This window comes from Ictalurus furcatus, chromosome 4 (genome assembly GCF_023375685.1).
Source record: "Ictalurus furcatus strain D&B chromosome 4, Billie_1.0, whole genome shotgun sequence".
In the NCBI taxonomy this organism is placed as follows: domain Eukaryota; kingdom Metazoa; phylum Chordata; class Actinopteri; order Siluriformes; family Ictaluridae; genus Ictalurus; species Ictalurus furcatus.
The window spans coordinates 18,540,765-18,562,636 of record NC_071258.1 but is presented as its reverse complement, the minus strand read 5'-3'; the positions used below and the strand labels follow the sequence as shown (position 1 = coordinate 18,562,636).

Here is a 21,872-nt window from a genome sequence, read left to right as displayed (position 1 = left end):
GGCAGAAAACAGCCACAAGACATTAATGAGCCACCACCATATTTAACCATGGGCATGAGATGCTTTTCCATATGGCTACCTCTCTGTGTGCACTAAACCCACCTCTGGTGTTTATTGCCAAAAAGCTCTATTTTGGTTTCATCTGACCATAGAACCCGATCCCATTTGAAGTTCCAGTAGTGTCTGGCAAATTGAAGATGCCTGACTTTGTTTTTGGATGAGAGTAGAGGCTTTTTTCTTGAATCCCTTCCACACAACTTCAGAGGTGACTTCGGATTGTAGTTTTGGAGACTTTCTGACCCCAAGACGCAACTAACTTTTGCGATTTTCTAGTTGTGATCCATGGAGATTTCTTGGTCACTCTAACTATCCTCTTCACAGTGCATTGAGACAATGTAGACACACCCAATTCCAGTTCGATTCATAACATTTCCAGTTGAAGGGAACTTCTTAATTATTACCCAGATGATGTAAATGGGCATTTTCAATGCTTTCAAAGCATAAATGCATAGCTGCATTCAAAAATCTAGTGGAAAGCCTTTCCAAAAGTGTGGAGTGGCTTTTAGAGTAGCAAATGTGGACCAAGTTTGGAATGGTTTCTTCAATAAGCACACATATGCATAATGGTCATTTGTCGAAATACTTTGGGCCATATCATGTACCTGCTCAGAATATTCCACATCTGATGTTGTCTGACCAACTAAAGGGTCTATGGATACATACTGCTGGAGTCACTTCACTGAGTGGATTTTCCCTCACCTTTCCCGCACCATTCTCAATTTGGTCAACTAAATTAGCTGTATATTAGTTCCACTAATATACAGCTGTAGGCTGGAGTTGGTTTTCCATCCACATATCTTTCACAATACACAGAGTGTTTAACAGTACCATGTTACAATACTTGCACTCATGCCAGGATCTGAATCCTGATGAGGGGCACAAAATATGTGCCTCAGAATTGTCCACCTTAAGAATATGTTGTACAATCCCTGACATGATACATGGTGTGCTACTAGATGCATATCCTGATTCTGAGCCAAATCTCACTCAAACTCTGCAGTCTAAATAGCTTGCTAGTCACAAATGCCCAGTCCACCAATGACATACACATAAGAATCCTAGAACGCCATCTTTGTCACTTTTTAGGACAATTAACAGACATTGCTCCTGGCCAAGGACTGCAAATTACAGATAGTAGTCAATGAGAATAGATTTTTTGGTGCCATATTACCGCTGAAGTTGCGGCACTAACATGCATTTGCTGCTCTTTACTGCTAAGTGGCACTATAACCACAAATTTTCATTCACTGCTCATTCTTGCAGGTAACTCTCAACTGTGCCTTACCAATGGGCTAGATTTGTTAATCAAAAACAAATAATTTTAACAGAACCAAATTAAGTACGCAAAAGCCCATGTAAGCATTTGTGTTTTAGAATGAATTCAAGCTGAATAGTAAATGTCAAGTCTATAACGTAGTACTATTACCCCATATTTTATTTTATTAAACTTTAGAAAGATGTGCATTATTATTTATATCATTGAGCTTGTATTATTTTGTCCTTGCAACAAAATAAAAATGATAGAAAAGGTGGATTACTCTGCATGGGAGCATTAAGGGTGGAAGCCTAGTTGTCAAATACCCTACATTAATTACACTTAAAAAAATGGAAGATGTGGTCAGTTAGAATTAAGAAAAAATATTACTGTAATATTATCCCCACATTTGGGCAGGAAGGAGGAAGTCGGAGACAGGCTTGAACCAACTCAAAGACTTTCTTTATTTTCGTATTGCTTTTCAGCATTTTCAGCACACACACACACATACACACACATGCCAACACAGAGGGCTCCTTGCTGGTGGCTCTCTCTCTCCCTCTCTCTCTCTCTAGGCACTTGCCTCTCTCTTTCTTATCCTTGCCTCGCCTCACTGCAATATAGAACCTTCATTAAAAAAATTCCCCATAGGTGTGCATTCCTTACCAAGTAAGAGTGGTCCACCACAAAGTGTAATTTTAACCTGAGTGAAAGCCTGCGGGCACAGCTCCATCCACTGGACCAGATCTGGTGCTCCCTTTTTAGTGAGATCGGTCAGTGGGATGGTGACATCCACATAATGAGGCACAAACCTATGATAATAGCCAGCCAGCCTCAGAAACTGTCTCACCTACTTTTTGTTCTTGGGCAGGCCAAAATCACTGCTGGCTTATGAATTTGGGGATGCATGTGCCACTGCCAATCATTACTGTAGATAATAATGTCATCTAAATAGGCAGCGGCATAGGCAGTGTGTGGATAGAGGATTCTGTCGATGAGTTGCTGGAACATTGTGGGGGCCCCGACCAACCCAAAAGGAAGGGAATTCCACCTAAATGGAGTGGAAAAGGGCATTTTATTCATGAGATATTGGAGTCAAGGGGATCTGCCAATATTCCTTTGTTAAATCCAGTGTCGAATAAAAACAAGCCACGGATAACCGATCGAGCAGTTTGTCAATTCAAGGCATTGAGTATGCATCGAATTTAGACAACGTGTTGACTTTTCTAAAGTCCACACATAACCGGGCCGTCCTGTTGGTCTTGGGAACCAACTGCTCCAGCTACTGTGGGACACCTTGATTAACCCCATTTCGAGTATAGCCTTGAGTTCATCCCGAAGGAAATTGTTTTTGTATTTGGGCAGCTGGTAGGGGTGGCTGCATACCACCATCCCTGGGGTTGTCTCAATGTGGTGTTCTTTGAGATTAATGTGACTAGGGAGAGGTGAGAGCACGTTTTCAGGAGGTTAAGGCGGTAAAACTGCCATGCCCTGCCTTTATCCATTCACCTTCATAGTCAACATCCCCGACCCGCCGTGTGACATCAAAGGGTCCTTCCAAATTTAGAGCTTGAGTGGGTAGCAAAATGAGCACTTTGTCCCCAGGTGTGAACTCTCGTAGCCGAGCACCCCTGTTATACAGCCAGGATTGACGTTCTTGCACCAGTAGCAAATTCTTCTGTTTTATGTGGCTTAAGGTGTTGAGTTTTGCTCTCAGATCAAGAACATATTGAATTTCATTTTTACTGTTTAAGGTCCCTCCCCCCAATTTTCCTGAATGACATGAAACATGTCACCTGGCTGGCATCCATACAATAATTGAAATGGGGAGAACCCCTGAAGACTTCTCAGAGACTCTAATCCCTTATCCCAATTTAAAATTCAAGGTTTTAAGCATTTGATTAAACCATTCTACCAGCCCATCCATCTGCAGATGATAAACACTGGTGTGAATCGATTTAATCCCCAGCAATTTGTAAAGCCTGTAAGTAAGTAAATTTTATTTATAAAGCACATTTAACACAGCGAAGCTGATCAAAGTGCTGAACAGAGTAAAGAAAAGTAAAAAAGAAAACAGAATAAAACCAAATAAAGACAGACAATAGACAATAGTAAAAATTTGATTAAAATGCCTGGGTGAAGAGATATGTTTTAAGCCTCTTTTTTTTAAAGTGGTAATTGAAGGTGCAAGGCTGAGTCCAGTGGCAATTGTTTCCATAAACGAGGGGCAGCAACTGAAAAATCTCTATACCACTTTGTTTTTAACCGGGTTCGAGGGGCATGGGGCGGCTGTGGCTCAGATGGCAGAGCGGGTTGTCCACTAATCGTATGGTTGGCGGTTCGATTCCTGGCCCACATGACTCCACATAACGAAGTATCCTTGGGCAAGACACTGAATCCCAAGTTGCTCCAAATGGCAAGCTAGCACCTTGCATGGCAGCTCTGCGTGTGTGTGTGTGTGTGTGTGTGTGTGTGTGTGTGTGTGTGAATGGGTGAATGAGACACAGTGTAAAGTGCTATGGATAAAAGCGCTATATAAGTGCAGACCATTTAACTTTACATGCAAAAGAAACCTATCAGACCTTAGAAGTCTGTTAAATGAATGTGGTGTAAGAAGATATTTGAGATGGGAAGGAGTTTGATCATTAAGATTTTTAAAGACAAACAACAGAATCTTAAAATGAATCCTAAAATGGACCAGGAGCCAATTGAGCAATGCTAAAATTGGGGTGACACGTTCATATTTCTTTGCCCTGGTCATACAGCTGCATGCCTTGCTGCTGCATTCTGCATTTTGAACCATCTGGAGACGAGCAAGAGATGATTGAGGAAGACCCAAATACAATGAATTACAATAATCTAAGCATGATGTGATAAAAGCATGAATAACCCTCTCCAAATCTTGGAAAGACAAAAATGTTTTAAGTTTAGAAATAATCCGTAGTTGATATAAACTATTCTTAACGACCAAATTTATTTGCTTGGTTAAGCATAATTCTGAATCCTGGGTAGTGTTCATGTCATAAATCATGTGCTCTGATGAATTAGGATCTCTTTCAGGATCCCAACTTGGGAGATAAAGTGGAAGAGTGCTTCCACAACAAAATGTACAGGGATATTGTGGAAAGGTTGCATAATCATGTTGCATAGTCCACTAGAACTAACACAAAGCGATGCCCTTGTGCAATTCGATCTAATGGTTCAACAAGGTCCATACCAATTCTTTCCTATGGGACCTTGAGTAATGGGAGTGGGCGCGAGAGCACTTTTGGGTGGCCGGCAGATTCACCATCTGACATTCGCGACATGCTGCACACCACCTGTTAACATCTCTGTGAATGCCCGGCCAATAAAAGTGGGCCATGAGCCAGTTCAGTGTTTTAACCTTACATAAGTGCCACACCATTGGATTATGGTGAGCCGCTGGAATAACAATTCCAGTCACTTCTTCCTGCATATGAGTGTCCTGTGTCACTCGATATAACCTATCCTTAATAATTATGAAATAGGGGTGGGATAGCACAACATTGGGCTGACCATCGATTACTCTCACTTGGTTGAAGGTGTGCGTAATGGTCTCATTGTGCGACTGCTCTAAGAAAAAATCCCAGAAGGTAGGAGCAGAGCTCCCCACGCTCTTGATGTCTCCCTGACATGGAGCTTACGTTGATGGCCCCGCCACCACCTCCCCAGCCAATGCAGCGCACATTCTATGCTGTTTTTCACTACTGCAGGACCCATCTGCAAGCATTTCTCTTGCTAATGCTCGAAACCCCGACAAATTTGTCCCCAGGATTAGAGGATGGGTGAGGCGAGGACTAACTGCCCCCAATGCCAGCACACTGGCACTGGCATTACTTCCAACCAGGGGCATTTCTAGGATTTGACAACATCAAGGGCTAATAGATCTAGTTTATTACTAAACACAAAATAACAAAGTAATTCTATGTAAATTTATCATATTCATATATACATAAACATCCTCTCACATTCAACTGCTTTTATTTCCAGCAAATTTCTTAACATGTGTAAATATTTGTATTAACATAAAAACAATCAACAACTGAGACAAAAACTGAACAAGTTTCATGGACATTTGAGAACAGAAATAGAACAATGAGTCCCTGAACAAAGGGGAGGGGGGTCAATATCAAAAGTAGCAGTCACCAGCTGCTTTAAGTACTACAGTGCATCTCATCCTCATGGACTGCACTAGATTTGTCACTTCTTGCTATGAGATGTATCCCACTCTTCTACCAAGGCATTTGCAAATTTTCAATTACGTCTGGGGGGCAACACATGGTTACATGTAATTTTCCACTGCAAGGATGATCAACTGTCCTTCCTGTCTCCCTCTAGCACTGTCTTGGGTGTGTTACATTACTGATTTTGCAGTTTATTGCTCTGGCCATATCTATAGTCCTCATGCCTCCCTGCAGCAGGCCTATGGCATGTTCACGCAGGTGAGCAGGTACCCTAGGCATCTTTCTTCTGGTGTGTTTTTCAGAGTTAGTAGAAAGGTCTCTTTAGTAACCTCAGTTATTGCATCTGTGACCTTAATTGCCTACCACCTGTAAGCTGTTAGTGTCTTAAGGACTGTTACACAGTTGCATGTGCAATAATTGTTTTATGGTTCACTGAACAAGCATGAAAAACATTTTTTAAACCCTTACCAATAAAGATCTGCAAAGCATATTTGGATTTTACAAAATTATCTTTAAAATACAGTCTCCTGAAAAAGGGATGTTTCTTTTTTGCTGAGTGTATATGTATATGCACTGTTGTATACGGTCTCAAACATTTGCTTGGCAATAGCAACAAATTACACCTGTCCTAAGTTAAAACAATGCCCATGGCGATATAAGGTAATTTTTTATTTCATGGTATCACATTGCATCATATTACATGGCCAGTAAATGATGGCACTCGCGGCATCTGATATTTTATTTAATTCCATGGACATTCAAAAGAAGTGAAACCAATTTTATTTAATATATATTATGTGACGCTAATAGTGTGTGTGTTTTTAGTGTATTCACCCCCCCCCCCCAAAAAAAAAAAAAAAAAACACAACTTTTTTTCTTTTTGGAAAAGCAGAATATGGTCACCCTAGCTTTTGTGATGTAATGTTGCCTGCAGCATTTATTTATTTTATTAAAACAAAGCCAAACATTGAACTTATTTAAGATCTAAAATACGCTCTAAATAAAAGTATTTTAGATCATATTGCTTTTCTCTTGGGCACATGGTGGCTTAGTGGTTAGCATGTTTGCTTCACACCTCTAGGATTGGGGATTCAATTCCTGCCACGGCCCTGTGTGTGCAGAGTTTGCGTGTTCTCCCCGTGATGCAGGGGTTTCCTCCAGGTACTCTAGTTTCCTCACCCAGTCCAAAGACATGCATGGTAGGCTGATTGGCATGTCCAAAGTGTCCGTAGTGTATGAATGGGTGTGTGAATGTGTATGTGATTGTGCCCTGCAATGGATTGGCACCCTGTCCAGGGTGTACCCCACCTTGTTCCCCATGCTCCCTGGGATGGACCAGGTTCCCTGCAAGGGTCCAGGTTCCCTGCAACCCTGTAAGATAAGCAGTATAGAAAATGGATGGATGGATGGATGGATGCTCATTGGATTCACATTTGTTGTGTTGAACTATTTCAATTGCTTTTGTTTGATTTGTTCATTGCAAACAGCTGAAAGTCTATAAATTTTCACAATAAACCTGATCTGCAATGGTGGTTGAATCATTTCTGCATTGCAATTTTTTGCATATTACTGTGTGTGTATGGGCCTCATACTATGTGTGTGTGTGTGTGTGTGTGTGTGTGTGTGTGTGTGTGTATTAAATTTCCTGAAAAAATAGAGAGAAGTGTAGAGTTTTAGGAACACTCACACAGACAACTGACATGCAGCTTTGCTGAAGACAAAAGAGCTGATGATGTGGTTTACAGTTGCCATCGCATTCTGTTGGATTTTTTTCTCATGACAGCGGGAAACAACTTAAAATTCTCTGTCATTTTTGGCCATACAGATAAGCGTAAGACATCATTAGAAACTATAATCAGTCTACTTTTATTTGTGTACACTCACAATAACAACAAAACCATGTGCTTTTGAAAAACTAAAGAAAATTAACAGGGTACGCTTTCAGCTGTCTCTGTCTCAGCGAGAATCTTTCTGAAACACGTCACAAAAATGAATTGAAACTCAGCGAGTACTTATCACACAGACATGAAAGATTTGTCTAAAGAAAGCTTGAAATGTCTATTTTTAAACCTATTCACATTTAAAACAAATATTATCCTGCAATGTAATCTGTATGAAATTAAAGAGATGCACAGTTTCTCCTGGTTCAGCCAGTTATCATTAATGTGATCACACCCATGGGAGGAGAGTGCTATTCATGTAATGTGCTGAGGCGATCTATTCAAAATGGTAAATGCCCCCAACATTGCCTTAGAAATCATCAGGGTTCATCATAGGATTCATTCACTTTTCTGCGCGTTTGGAAGATGGCACTTTACACAGGTGAGGAAGCTCTTCATATGGTCCTGGATAGTGATGAAGAGTTCACATTTTCCTCAGAAGAAGAGCAGGACTCCAACAAGGAACATTTGCATTTTGAAGAGTGACTTGATCCAGCCGAGGATACAATTTCCGATAAGTAAGTCATTTAGTTTTACCTATATTTGTTGACATGCTATTTTATATAAACATCTACATATTTTACTAGTTGGACTATTTCCAGACTTGCCAGCCATTATTTAGAGTATTGTAATTTGAAATATTTTGTAATAGGCAAGCTTTAGTTGTATAGGCTAAAACAGTTTTTTGAATTGTATGGTGTATGATATAAATATATGTAATTTGATATAAAAATAATATGACTGTTTAGATTATATTTTGACTAGTGTTTATACTGCCTCATTATCATCAAAGAAGCTTGTCCTTGCAAGTATCTGTTCGGGTGTAAAATGTGCTGTAAATATGCCAGGTCGATGAAGTGAGTGAATGTGTAAATGTTTGTGCTGTGCTATCTCCAGTAATGGCCCACTGACACACATATACAGCATGCGTCTATCCCCATTAAATTCTCATAAGTTATGCATATAGGCTACTAGTATGGGACAGTAGTGGCTTAGCGGTTAAGGCTCTGCGTTACTGATCAGAGGTCGGGGATTCAAGCCCCGGTGCTGCCAAACTGCCACTGTTGGGTCCTTGAGCCAGGCCCTTAACCCTCTCTGCTTCAGGGGTACCGTATCATGGCTGACCCTATGCTCTGACACCCAAATTCCTGGCATGCTGGGGTATGCGAAGAAAAGAACTTCACTGTTCTGTGACCAATAAAGACTCTGGAATATATGATAATGTTTTTTTTTTTTACTTTTTCTTAGGAATGTGGCTGCCTTCACCTGCAGCTCGCACTAGGAGTGCATGCAGCACCCCAATCGAAAATCAGAAAGTGCAAGTACACATTTACCCATTTTGCATGTTAGTTTAATTTTATTTTTATAATTAGTGATAATAAAATATGTGCCTGTACGACTTTACAGGCACATTTTACTTTACTTTGCGACTTTACGCCTGAGTTATATTAGTAGGCTTTTAGTGGTTGGTAATGTTACGTATATGTTTTCTTTGTGTAATCAGCATGCTAATGCCCATCAGTTATGCATGGGCTGGTATAGTAGTCTGACAAATATGTGATAATAGTTTTCAACCTTTTTTGGAAGGAACATGGCTGCATCACTCTCGCCTTCAACTGCAACTCGTACGAGGAGGGCATGCAGCAGCGCAATCGAAAATCACAAAGTGTAAGTACACATTTACCCACGATTCTACAGATGTTAGTTCAATTTTGTTTATATACTTAGTGATAATAAAATATGTATATGTGCCTGTGTGGCTTTACAAAAATTGTTTTGTTATTGTTGTTGTTATGCATGCACAATATTAGAATTAGTGATTGTTAATGTTGATATAATATAGTTTAGTTTTTGTTGTTGTTGTTATCAGCATGCTGATTGCCCATCAGTTATGCACCTGCTGGCATAGCACTTTGTTCAACCTTTTTTTAGGAATGTGGTAGCATCACTCTCACCTTCACCTGCAATTCTCAAAAATAATATAGTTATTTGTGTAATAAACTTACTCACAGTTGTTTGTTTGTTTGTTTGTTTGTTTTACAGCTAAAAGAATGATCGTGAACAGACACCTGTTGCAAAGAGGGCCAAGACAAACATTTAGGCAAACAACAGGTAGTCCACTCTGTCATGGAAAAGAGAAACTGATATTGACATGGTTCCACAGACTCTAAGATTAATGCAAAGGGCCACAAATATAAATGGACAGATTTCAGCAGCAGTGAGATGTACTGCTACATTGGGCTGCTGTTTTACATGGACATGGTGAAGGTGAGCTCCATCAGAGGCTACTGGCAGCAAAACAGTCTTTTCTCTGTGCCTTTTCCTACAATCATATCAAGAGATAGATAATGCACCATTTCTTGGAATGTGCACATGAGTCACCAAGATAAGGAGACTGTAGATAAGCAGATAAGGAAAATGACAGAAAAGAGGGAACAGCTGAACATGACCATCTTTTCAAACCTCTCATGGACACTATCTGTCATGCTTGTAAAGTCATATGTCATCCTAAAAGAAGCTGTGGATGAAAGAATGGTGCCATGTAAAGTAAAGACAGGTATGATACAGTACATGAAAGCCAAGCCAACCAGGTGGAGCTTCAAGTTGTTTCTCCTTGCTGATTCATCAAATGGATACACTGTGGAATTTTCTGTGTACTCAGGAAAAAACAACTTTCCCACAGGCCATGGACTATCATATGATGCTGTGACATCTCTTTTGGACTGTAAAGTTTAGGCTCTGGGTACCATGTGTATGTGGACAATTTCTATACAAGTCCAAAGCTCCTGACAGACTTGTTTGCCATGAGGTTTGGTGCTTGTGCGACTTACAGTTACTCTAGGAAAGACTGCCCAGAGGATGCAACTAATTTACTCTCAGAAAAATCTGCCAGGGGATCCATCAGATCGATTCATGATGGACCACTTGTATTTGTGAACTGGATGGACACACGAGAGGTATCTGTCTGTTCTACCATTCATTCTGCTTATACAGGTGTAGAAGAGGGTGAAATTGCAAGATGCATGGAGGACAAAGACATTTACATGTCTTGCACATGTGACTGCCTACAACCAACACATGGGGGTGTTGACGTGTCTGATCAGCTGTTACAGTACTACACTGCACAACACAAAACAATGAAGTGGTACAGAAAGATCTTTCTACGCTTATTGGACATTGCTGCCAACAATGCTTTCATTATCCACAAAGAACTATATGGTAACATAAGCCACAAAGAGTTCATGGAACAGCTTTTAGCAGAGCTCTGTGGTGTGTCAGAAAGTAGCAACAAAACAGACCAGTAGTGACCATATACCGGTTCCAGGAGCTGAGCTGACCTCATATTGCCATTGTTGGTCGCAGGAAATGCATGCTTTGCAAAGTACAGCATGGTAAAAGGCAGGAAACACCTAGGAAATGTCAGGCATGTGATGTTCACTTGCGTCTTCAGTTGAACAGGAACTGTTTTCAGAAATGCCACAAAGACATGTAACTGTATTCTCAAATCTGTGTGCTGTTAAATGTTCACTTCAAAGTTTACAATGCTTATGTGCAATACTATGTGAGCGAGAAGGCTACACATAGGTAGATGAGTGGGCTTATACAAACCATATACTCTCATCTCTCACTTCACTGGACACTTTCATTATTTTTCTTTCATCTTGGAACTGTTTTCAACATTGATGATAATAATAATAAATGTTTCTTGAGCAGCAAATCAGCCTATTAGAATGATTTCTGAAGGATTATGTGACACTGAATATATATATATATATATATATATATATATATATATATATATATATATATATATATATATATATATATATATATATATATATATATATATATATACACACACACACACACACACACACACACACACATATATACACATACATACGCCCATTGTTCAGGAGACTGTATTTTAAAGATAATTTTGTAAAATCTAAATAAGCTTTACAGATCTTTATTGGAAAGGGTTTAAACAATGTTTTTCATGTTTTTTCAATGAACCATTAACAATTATGCACATGCACCTGTGTTACAGTCTTTAAGACACTAACAGTTTACAGGCGGTAGGCAATTATGGTCACAGTTACAATAACTTGAAACACTAAAGAGGCCTTTCTACTGACTCTGAAAAGCACCAGAAAAAAGATGCCTAGAATGTCTCCTCACCTGTGTGAACATACCATAGGCCTGCTGCAGGGAGACATGAGGACTGCAGATGTGGCCAGAGCAAAAAACTGCAATGTCCATAATGAAAGACACCTAAGACATTGCTACAGGAAGACAGGAACGACAGCTGATTATCCTTGCAGTGGCAAACCACATGTAACCATGTGTCCTCCCAGACATAAACAAGAACTTGCAAATGCCTTGGTGGAAAATTGGGGTAACATCTCACAGCAAGATCTGATAAATCTGGTGCAGTCCATTAAGATGTGATGCACTGTAGTAGTAGTGAGATTGTGAGATGAACTGTAGGATGCAGATGCACTTAAAGTAGCTGGTAGCCACACCAGATATTGACTGTTACTTTTGATATTGACCCCCCACCCCCTTGTTCAGGGACTCATTATTCCATCTCTGATAGTCAAATGGCTGTGAAAGTTGTTCAGTTTATGTCTCAGTTGTCGAATGTTCTTATGTTAATACAAATATTTACACGTTAAGAAATTTGCTGGATTTCAAATCAGTTGAATTTTTTTTTGCATATATATTACACACACACACACACACACACACACATTATATCAGTTGTGTAGTCCTAAAATAATCCTAAAAAAATTATATTACTGCTCAATACCATTTCTTTTACAGTTTAAATGTTTAACTGTTTAAATGTAATAAAATGCTAATTTAATTAAATTACAGTTGACACCAATTAAAGAAAAGCATAAGCCAGTAATTTCAATGATTTTTAACATTTATTTGTAACTGTGTCAACACAGTATCTCAGTTATTTAACTATCGATCATCACTCTCCACTGTATTTTATCTAAATTGTACAAACCCACTACCGTTTGTTTGTGCTAGATTTGTGTAGACTTGTGCCATTAAAATTAACATTAACATTGTACAGTGCTGTGAAAAAGTATTTCACAATACACAAAGATCTATTTATAATCACAAATTCTATTTTTGTGGATATCTCATAACTGTTTCAGAAACTAAAACAAAATCTAAGATAAAACAAAGGTAACCTGAGTAAACACAAAATCCAGTGTTTTAAATGATAGTTATTTATTGAAGCAAAAAATTTGCCAATACTAACTGGGCCTGTGAGAAAATGTATTTGCCCATAGTTACTCATTTTTCATTTATGAAACTGCATTCATAATGGGGTCAGCTGCAAACCCTGTTCAATCAAATCAACACTTAAATTGAACTTTTTCAACAACATGAAGTTGGTTAAAAGGTCTTACCCAGTAACACACTATGCCAAAGTTTAAAGAAATTCCAGAAATTATGAGGAGGAATGTGTTTGAAATGCATCAGTCTGGGAAGGGTTACAAAGCTATTTCAAAGGCTCTGTGACTCCAAAGAAACACAGTGAGAGCCATTATCTCCAAATGGAAAAACTCAGCACAGTATTTAACCTTCCCAGAAGTGGTCGCCCTTCCAAAATTCCTCCAAGAGCACAGCAACTACACATCCAGGAAGTCAAAAAAGACAAAAGGACAATATCAAAGGACCTACAGGCCTCTTGCATCAATAAAGGTTTACTGTTCGTGACTCCGTTATCAGAAAGACACTGGGCAAAAATGGCATCCATGGAAAAGTGGTGAGGCGAAAACCACTGCTAACCCAGAAGAACATTAAGACTCATCTGAGTTTTGCCAAAACACACTTTAATGATCCTCAAACCTTTGGGGAGAATTTTCTGTGGACTGATGAGTAAAAAGTGGATCTGCATGCAAGACAGGGGTTCCGTTACATCTGGCATAAATCAAACACAGAATTCCAGAAAAACAATACCTACAGTCATACCTTGGAGAGTGAGAAACAGTGTAAAACGCTTTTGTAGAACTGCTATGGTTAAAATAAAGTGCTATATAAGTGCAGACCATTTACCATTTACGGTCAATCATTGTAGTGGCACTGTGATGGTGTGGGGATGCTTTGCTGCTTTAGAGCCTGGACAACTTGCAACTCTACCAGAAAATCCTAAAGGAGAATGTCTGGTCTTCTGACCGCAAATTGTAACTCAATCACAACTGGATTATGCAGCAAGACAATGATCCAAAGTGCATGCATGACTGATAACTAAAGTAACTAATTACACTAAATTTGTATTTAAAGCAGCGCATCAGTTATTTATCCATTAAAATGTGTCATTTTCTCATGTCACTTGGCTCGGAGCGAGCGTGCTCTGTCTCTCTCTTACACACACACACACACACACACACACACACACACACACACACACATACACACACAATCGCGCATACCAAGATTGCTACCATGGAGATATAAACAAACCATCATCACATGCTGTGGCATGAGGTAACGAGTGACTGAGCTTGTCACATATACAACACCAATTTGAAAAAGTTGGGAAAGTATGGAAAATACAAAAAAAAGAAAAAGTCCAATTGAATTTGAATTCAATTCACCGTGGACTATATTGAAAACAGATTATTAACACATTATTTGATATTTTACTTAATTTATATTTGAAAATATACACTCATTTAAAATCTTATGACTGCAACACACTCCAAAAAAGTTGGGACAGTTGACTGTTTACCACTGTGTAACCATCTTTTCTTTTAATAACACTTATTAAGCACTGAAGCATTTGAGCACTGAAGACACCAGTTGGTTAAGATTAGCAAGCGGAATGTCCCCCCATTCATCCATTATGCATTTCTTCAGCTGCGCAATTGTACAGGGCCTTTGTTGCCTTATTTGCACTTCATAATGTGCCACACATTCTCAATTGGAGACAGGTCAGGACTGCAGGCAGGCCAAGCTAGCACCCGCACTCTCTGCTTACGCAACCATGCACTTGTAATCTGGACAGAATGTGGTTTGGTGTTGTCCTGCTCTGGATGCCAGCATATGTTTCTCCAAAATGTGTACATATCTTTCTGCATTAATAGTGCCCTCACAGATGTGCAAGTTACCTATGCCATGGGCACTGACACACCCCCATACCATGACAGATGCTGGCTTTTGGACCTGACACTGATAACAGCTTGGTTGGTCTTTTTCCTCTTTGACCCGGAGAACACAAAGGCTGTTTTGTCCAAAACTATTTGAAATGTTGACTCATTGGACCAGAAAACATGATACCACTGTGCTACTGTTTATCTCAGATGAGACAGAGCCCAGAGAAGTTGGCAGAGCTTCTGGACAGTGTTGATGTATGGCTTCTGCTTTGCATAGTAAAGCCTTAACTTGCATCTGTGTATGCAGCGGAAAATGGTGTTGACTGAAAAGGTTTACCAAAGCATTCCCGAGCCCATGTCAGGATATTACAGACTCATTACAGTTTTTAAGACAGTGAAGTCTGAGGGATTGGAGATCACACACATTCAGAAGTGGTTTTTGGCCTTGCCTTTATACACCGAGATTTGACAGGATTCCTTGAATCTTTAAATTATATTGTGCACTGTAGCAGGTGAAATGTCCAAAATCCTATTGATTTGTATTTGGGGAATGTTGTTCTGAAAGTGTTGGATTATTCATTGACACATCTGTTGGCGAGCCTTGTCCCATCCTTGCTCTTGAAGGACTACACCTTTTTTGGAGGTTCCTTATATACAATGATTAGATGATTTCCTCACCTGTTTCACATCACCTTCTTTTTTCAGCTTGTCACATCGCTATTAGTCCTAAATTGTCCCTGTCCCAACTTTTTTGGAATATATTGTATACATCGATTTCAAATTAATTTCAGTTTAAAAAAACTATGCAGTTGATTATGTAAATCATCAAATACCTTGTCTTTATACATTTTCTGTTTAAATACAAGTCAAATCAGTCCTCTTTTTTATTAGCATTTTCCATACTGTCCCAACCTTTTTGGAATTGGGGTTATATCCATCAGTCCATCCATCTTCTATACTGCTTAATCCTTTTCAGGGTCACAGGGAAACCTGGAGCCTGTCCCAGGGAGCGTCGGGCACGAGGCGGGGTACACCCTGGACAGGGTGCCAATCCATCGCAGGGCACAATCACATACACATTCACAGACCCATTCATACACTATGGACACTTTGGACAACCCAATCAGCCTACCATGCATGTCTTTGGACTGGGGGAGGAAACCGGAGTACCCGGAGGAAACCCCCGCAGCACGGGGAGAACATGCAAATTCCGCACACACAGGGCCACGGTGGGAATCGAACCCCCAACCCTGGATGTGTGTAAAATTATATTTTATATTTGTTTGAATGCAAACCAACATTTTTTTCATAGTGTTACAGTTGGACTTTTTGTAGCAGAAAACAATACTAATGTCATTTGTTATTTATATTTATTTTCCTGCTGAAACATTAATGTGTCAAACAATCAATAAGTTCTTCCACCATCAAAAAAATGGACTGGTCTTGGGAGGCCTCTTATTACTCTTTTTACCATCCATCCTCTCTTTGTGCTGCTTTAAATACAAATGTAATGTAATTAATTACTTTAGTGTCATTCATGCAATAATTTATCCCAATTTATGAGCGGCCCACCAGGAATTTTCCAGATTCTCCCGATGAGCCACTCTGCCTATGGATCATAGTTACAGGGTTTCTTTTAACTGCACAAATTGGCACAAATTGTCACTGCCCCAATTATATTTGTTATTTTTAATGAAGGGAAATAGATAGAATGTTTATTTTAATGGCACAAATCGGGCACAAAAGAACAGCACTGGTTTTGTGTGATTTAGACGAAGTGTGGTGGAGAGTGACTTCACCACTCCCGAAAACATTATTTTTATATCTAAGAAAGAGAAATAGTTACAGTGTTTGTTTTACTGGCACAAACTAAACTCAAATATATTGCACAGGTTTGGAGCGATTTGAGCGATATGGGGTGGAGAGTGGCATCACACAGCCAAAAAAAATGTGTTTAATCGCTCAAACACCAAACCAACATAAACATTCATTTTTGTGGCACAAATCAGCACAAACATAGCACAAACAAATGGACTAGGTTGGCTGGACACCAATATACCACTTCATGAGGAGCATCTCTTTTGTGGTCTTCACCACTGATATACTGTATACAGTTTGGACAGTGGGCAAGTCATAAGGACTTGCATGGGAAGATAGATGCTCCCGTCCTCCAAGAGCCTCCCAGCTATGGGTAAATAGTAAAGACTGGACTCTGCAATCTGCACGGAAGAACCACTTAACCGGCCAACGGGCAGAAAGGCGATTCCCAGCAAAGTGTTGTGGAGCACTTTAAGAGCATGGCGAGTCACAAAGGTCGTCAAGGTCATCCACTGCACTCAACTCCAACTCCAGCCGTCTTGACCTTGTCTTGCTGTTGAACCCAGTTGGTTTTGGACGAGAGAGTGAGGTCGACGAAATGCGCAGCTCTTCCTCACTTTAAACCAAGTCATCGCGCAAGTCATTTTGTCATTTACCATCTATCCCAACCCCCAAGTCCTGTGGTGACAGGCAAGCGACGAAGCAGCAGGTATGGGTACACTGGCAGCCATAGCCACAACCCTGCACACAGGCGGCCCAGGCCATATGGTCGTTCTTCACAAAAGAGAGCAGCAGTGAAGTCCGGCAGCCCCCTGAGTGACTGAGCAGCCCTATTTTGGATCGCACTGCTCACCTCAAGGCGTGAGGAAGGGGCTAGAAAAAGTGCCCTAAACACTGCCTGCTCCAAAACTTCCCTAACCAGCTGGTGGGGGTCCTAATCGAAACACAAAGAAGAAAACGAGGATTGTTCCTCTCACCTTTGGTGCATGGAATGTGCACACTCTCATGCACAGGCATGACACGGACAGACCCCAGAGGAGAACCGCTCTGATAACAAATGAACTATTCAGATACAACATCGACATTGCCGCCCTGAGTGAGACCTGGCTCGCAGGCGAAGGTGAACTCTGTGAAAGAGGCTCTGGATACACCTTTTTCTGGAGTGGTCGAGGCAACGATGAGCGCCGTGAAGCTGTTGACGGTTTTGCAGTAAAATCAGCGCTGATTGGCAAGTTGGCAGGCCTTCCTAAGAGAGTCAATGATAGGCTCATGACCATGAAACTACCCCTCCTGTCTGGAAGAAAGCACATTACAATCATCAGCTGCTATGCTCCAACTATGACCAACCCAGATGAAGTGAAGGCCAAGTTCTACGAGGATAAGCTCACCATTCTAGCCGACTTCAACGCGAGAGTCGGAAATGACAGCTCTGCCTGGGATGGAGTGCTAGGAAAGCATGGAGTGGGTGACTGCAACAGCAATGGTCTCCTTTTGCTTCAGACCTGCGCCGAACAGGAACTGCTGATTACCAACACAGTATTCTGCCTCCCAACCCGTAATCAGACGTCATGGATGCACCCTCGCTCAAAGCACTGGCATCTCATCGACTACGTCATCGTCAGGAAGAGGGACAGGCAGGATGTACGCGTGACCAAGTCCATGTGTGGAGCCGAATGCTCGACAAAGCACCGTCTCATCATCACTAAGCTCAACATCCGCATCCAGCCAAAGAGACGCCCGCAGGGGTAAAAACGCCCCTAAACGTCTAAACATTACAAAGCTGAAGTGCGGTAGAACCAAGCAGTCTTTTATGGATGCTTTGGATGATCGTCTGGAATCCACCTCTCTGGACAGCCAGAACGTGGAAGCTGACTTGGTGGCTCTCAGAGAACTGGTCTACGACACAGCTACTGAAATTCTGGGTCTTTCAACCAGAAAGCACAAATATACGGATCCACGTCATCAGGCTCATGTCCTCTCCTCAGTGCAGATGCTAATACATTGATCACTGACAAGAAGAAGATTCTCGAACGTTGGGCCAAACACTTTGACAACGTCCTGAACCGACCTTCAGCCATCAATGATGAAGCCATCAGATGTCTCCCTCAAATACCCAATCAATGAAGCACTGGATGATCCTCCAACCTTGCTTGACTCAGAAAGCGGTACGTCTCCTCTCCAGTGGCAAAGCTCCCGGCTCAGACTCCATCCCAGCAGAGGTCTACAAGGAAGGAGGCACAGCTTTAACACAGAGACTTCATCAGCTTTTCCAACTGATGGGACTACAAGAGACGATCCCCCAGGATTTCAAAGATGCCTCCATCATTCGTTTGTACAAGAGCAAAGGAAACCGCCAGTCCTGCAACAACCACAGTGGCATATCCTTACTATCCATTGCAGGCAAGATTCTTGCCCAGGTTCTGCTGAACCGCCTGTACACTCACATCGACCAAGGGCTTCTACCAGAGAGCCAGTGTGGATTCCGGAAAGAGCACGGTACCATCGACATGGTGTTTGCAGAACGGCAGCTACAAGTGAAGTGTATGGAACAGAATGCCGACTTCTTCTCTACCTACAATGACCTGACCAAGGCCTTTGACACTGTCAGCAGAGAAGGCCTTTGGAAAATCATGGCCAAGTACGGATGCCCAAGGAAGTTCATAGCCATGGTGCAGCAGTTCCATGATGGCATGCAGGCAAGAGTCCAAGACAACGGAGAAGCGTCTCAGCCATTCCCAGTTTCCAATGGTGTCAAGCAGGGTTGTGTCCTGGCGCCAACCCTGTTTAGCCTCATGTTCTCCGCAATGCTGATTGACGCCTTTAGAGATGGTGATGTTGGGATAGGCACCAAGTACCGCACAGATGGTAATCTGTTCAACCTTAGGAGGCTTCAAGCGAAAACCAAGGTTTCGACAGACATCAGGGACTTCCTCTTTGCTGATGACTGTGCCCTTTTCGCTAACACAGAAACAGACATACAACGCCACGTTAACAGGTTCTCCAGTGCCTGCACAAACTTCGGTCTCACCATCAGCACCAAGAAGACTGAGGTCATAGATCAGCCAGCCCCAGGGAAGCCCTATACAGAGCCCAACATCACTGTCAATGGTCAGAGACTGAAAACAGTGACCAAGTTCACCTACCTCAGCAGCACATTGTCACAAAATGCCACAATAGATGACGAAGTTAACGTCCACATTGCAAGAGCCAGCTCAGCTTTCGGGAGACTGTATGGCAAGGTTTGGAACCGAAGAGGCATCACCATCCAGACCAAGCTGAAAGTGTACAGGGCAGTTGTGCTCCCCACACTGCTGTATGCATGCGAAACGTGGACAGTGTACCAACGTCATGCCAGGAAACTGAACCATTTTCACACCACCAGTCTCAGGAAAATCCTTGGCATCAAGTGGCAGAACAAAGTCCCAGACACTGTGTTTCTCAATCAAGCAGGCCTCCCTAGCATCTTCACCATCTTTATGACAACCCAGCTATGCTGGGCAGGACATGTGGTACGCATGACAGACCAGCGTCTACCAAAGAGACTCTTCTATGGCGAGCTCCAGAAAGGTCAGTGTTGCCAAGGAGGCCAAAATAAACGCTTCAAAGATACCCTCAAACCCTCACTGAAAGCGTTTAATATCAATCCTGCCTCCTGGGAACAGACTGCATTGGATCGTGATGCCTGGAGCTCCTCCATCCACAAGGGCTCTTTGCTATGTGAGACAAATCGGACAGCTGCAGCCGAACGAAAGCGGCAAGCCAGAAAAACCCATGTCAGCAACCATCCCGGAGACGTAAACCCTATTCCCTGTCCCATCTGCCACAGGACTTTCTGCGCAAAGATTGGCCTGACCAGCCATCTACGCACGCATCATTGATGATGGCAAAATGGTCTTCGTCGCTATGACGGACACCTAAGAGACTGTATACAGTCATGGGAAACAGAAAGTACACCCTCCTTCAGCTCTATGTTTTTATTTATCAGGGCCTACATAACAATTGTGTTGTCCTTGCCAACTTTTCAATATGTAGTCTTTTTTTTCCCCAAAAAGTAAACCAACATTCAAAAGCCAGGTGTCCTGTGTCACATTTCTCCCCTTGCACTACATTCAGCATGCATGAACAGTCCGAGCATGATGGCACGTGCTTCCGGGTTTTTGGTGCCATTGACTTTGTTTACTTTTGACATGTGTGAGTTTTGTTATGGTTTATGTCCTGTCTCCGCCCCTGTATTTTCATTGGTTGTTTCCTTTATGTGTCCTCATTGTAATCAGCTATTTTGTGTTATCCCCTTGATTACATGTATTATTTAAACTCCTTGTGTGTCTTTGTTCAGACATGAAGTATACGTGCAGTTTCGTCTGTCTCTGTTGTTACCAAGCCTTTGTTATGTGTTCTCATTTCCGGTCTTTGATCTTGTTCCCAGTTTCTCGTTTTTTATATTTTTGCCATTGCCCTGTCTACCTTTGTTTGCCGATCGCCTGACCTTTGCCTGTTTATTGCCACATATATTGCCTTTCAATTTGGATTTGTCTGCCCATCTCTTAAATAAAAGCTTTTACTGCACTTTCATGTGTCCCTCTAAACCCATTATATGACATCCTGAGGGCCTCTGCTGACCAGTTAGCAGATGTTTTAAATAACATCTTCAATCTCTCTTTGAGTCTGACAGTGATCCCTACATGCTTTAACCGAACACCATAATGCATGTCCCCAACAAAACTGCTGTCTCCTGCCTGAATAACTACCGCTCAGTAGCACTGACATCAGTGATCATTAAGTGCTTTGACCATCTCATCAAATTCTACATCTGCTCCTCTCTACCAGACATTTTGGACCCTTTCCTGTTTGCTTACCACTCTAATAGATCCACTGACGATTGAATTGAAATGACCATGCACTCTGACCTGAAACACTTGGAGGAAAGATACACCTATGTACAGATGATGTTTATTTATTATAGTTCTGCATTCAATATCATCATCCCTACAAAACCCATAGTCAAGCTGAAGGGTCTGGGACTTAAGTCACATTTTTAACTGGATTCTCAGCTTCCTGACAGGCAGACCCCAGGTGGTCAGGATGTGTGCTCAGCCCCCTCTTGTACTCCCTGTTCCCCTATGACTGCTCTGGTAAGCACAGCTAAAACATCATCTTCAAATCTGCTGACAATACAACCATCCTGCGATGAGAAATTCTACAGTTACAGTACTATTCTGCACTTTCAACATGGTGTGATGACAACAGTCTCCAATTCTCTGAATGTCAGCAAGACCAAAGAAATTATTGTGGATTACAGGAAGTCACAGAGAGTGGGTCATGCTCCTATACACATCAATGGGGTGGAGGTGGAGAGAGTTAAGAGCTACAAGTTCCTTGGTGTCCACACCTCCTTGAACCTCCACACAGACACAGCATTGAGAGCAGCTCATCAGCTTCTCTACTTTCTGCAGAGGCTTAAGAGGTTTGGCAT

General features: G+C 41.5%; 1 protein-coding gene across 1 annotated transcript in view; it reads left to right on the top strand.

Moving 5' to 3' along the window:
• reln (reelin) overlaps positions 1-21,872 on the top strand; it is a 633,795-nt gene that overhangs the window by 341,208 nt on the left and 270,715 nt on the right. The gene's annotated exons all lie outside the window — the stretch shown is intronic.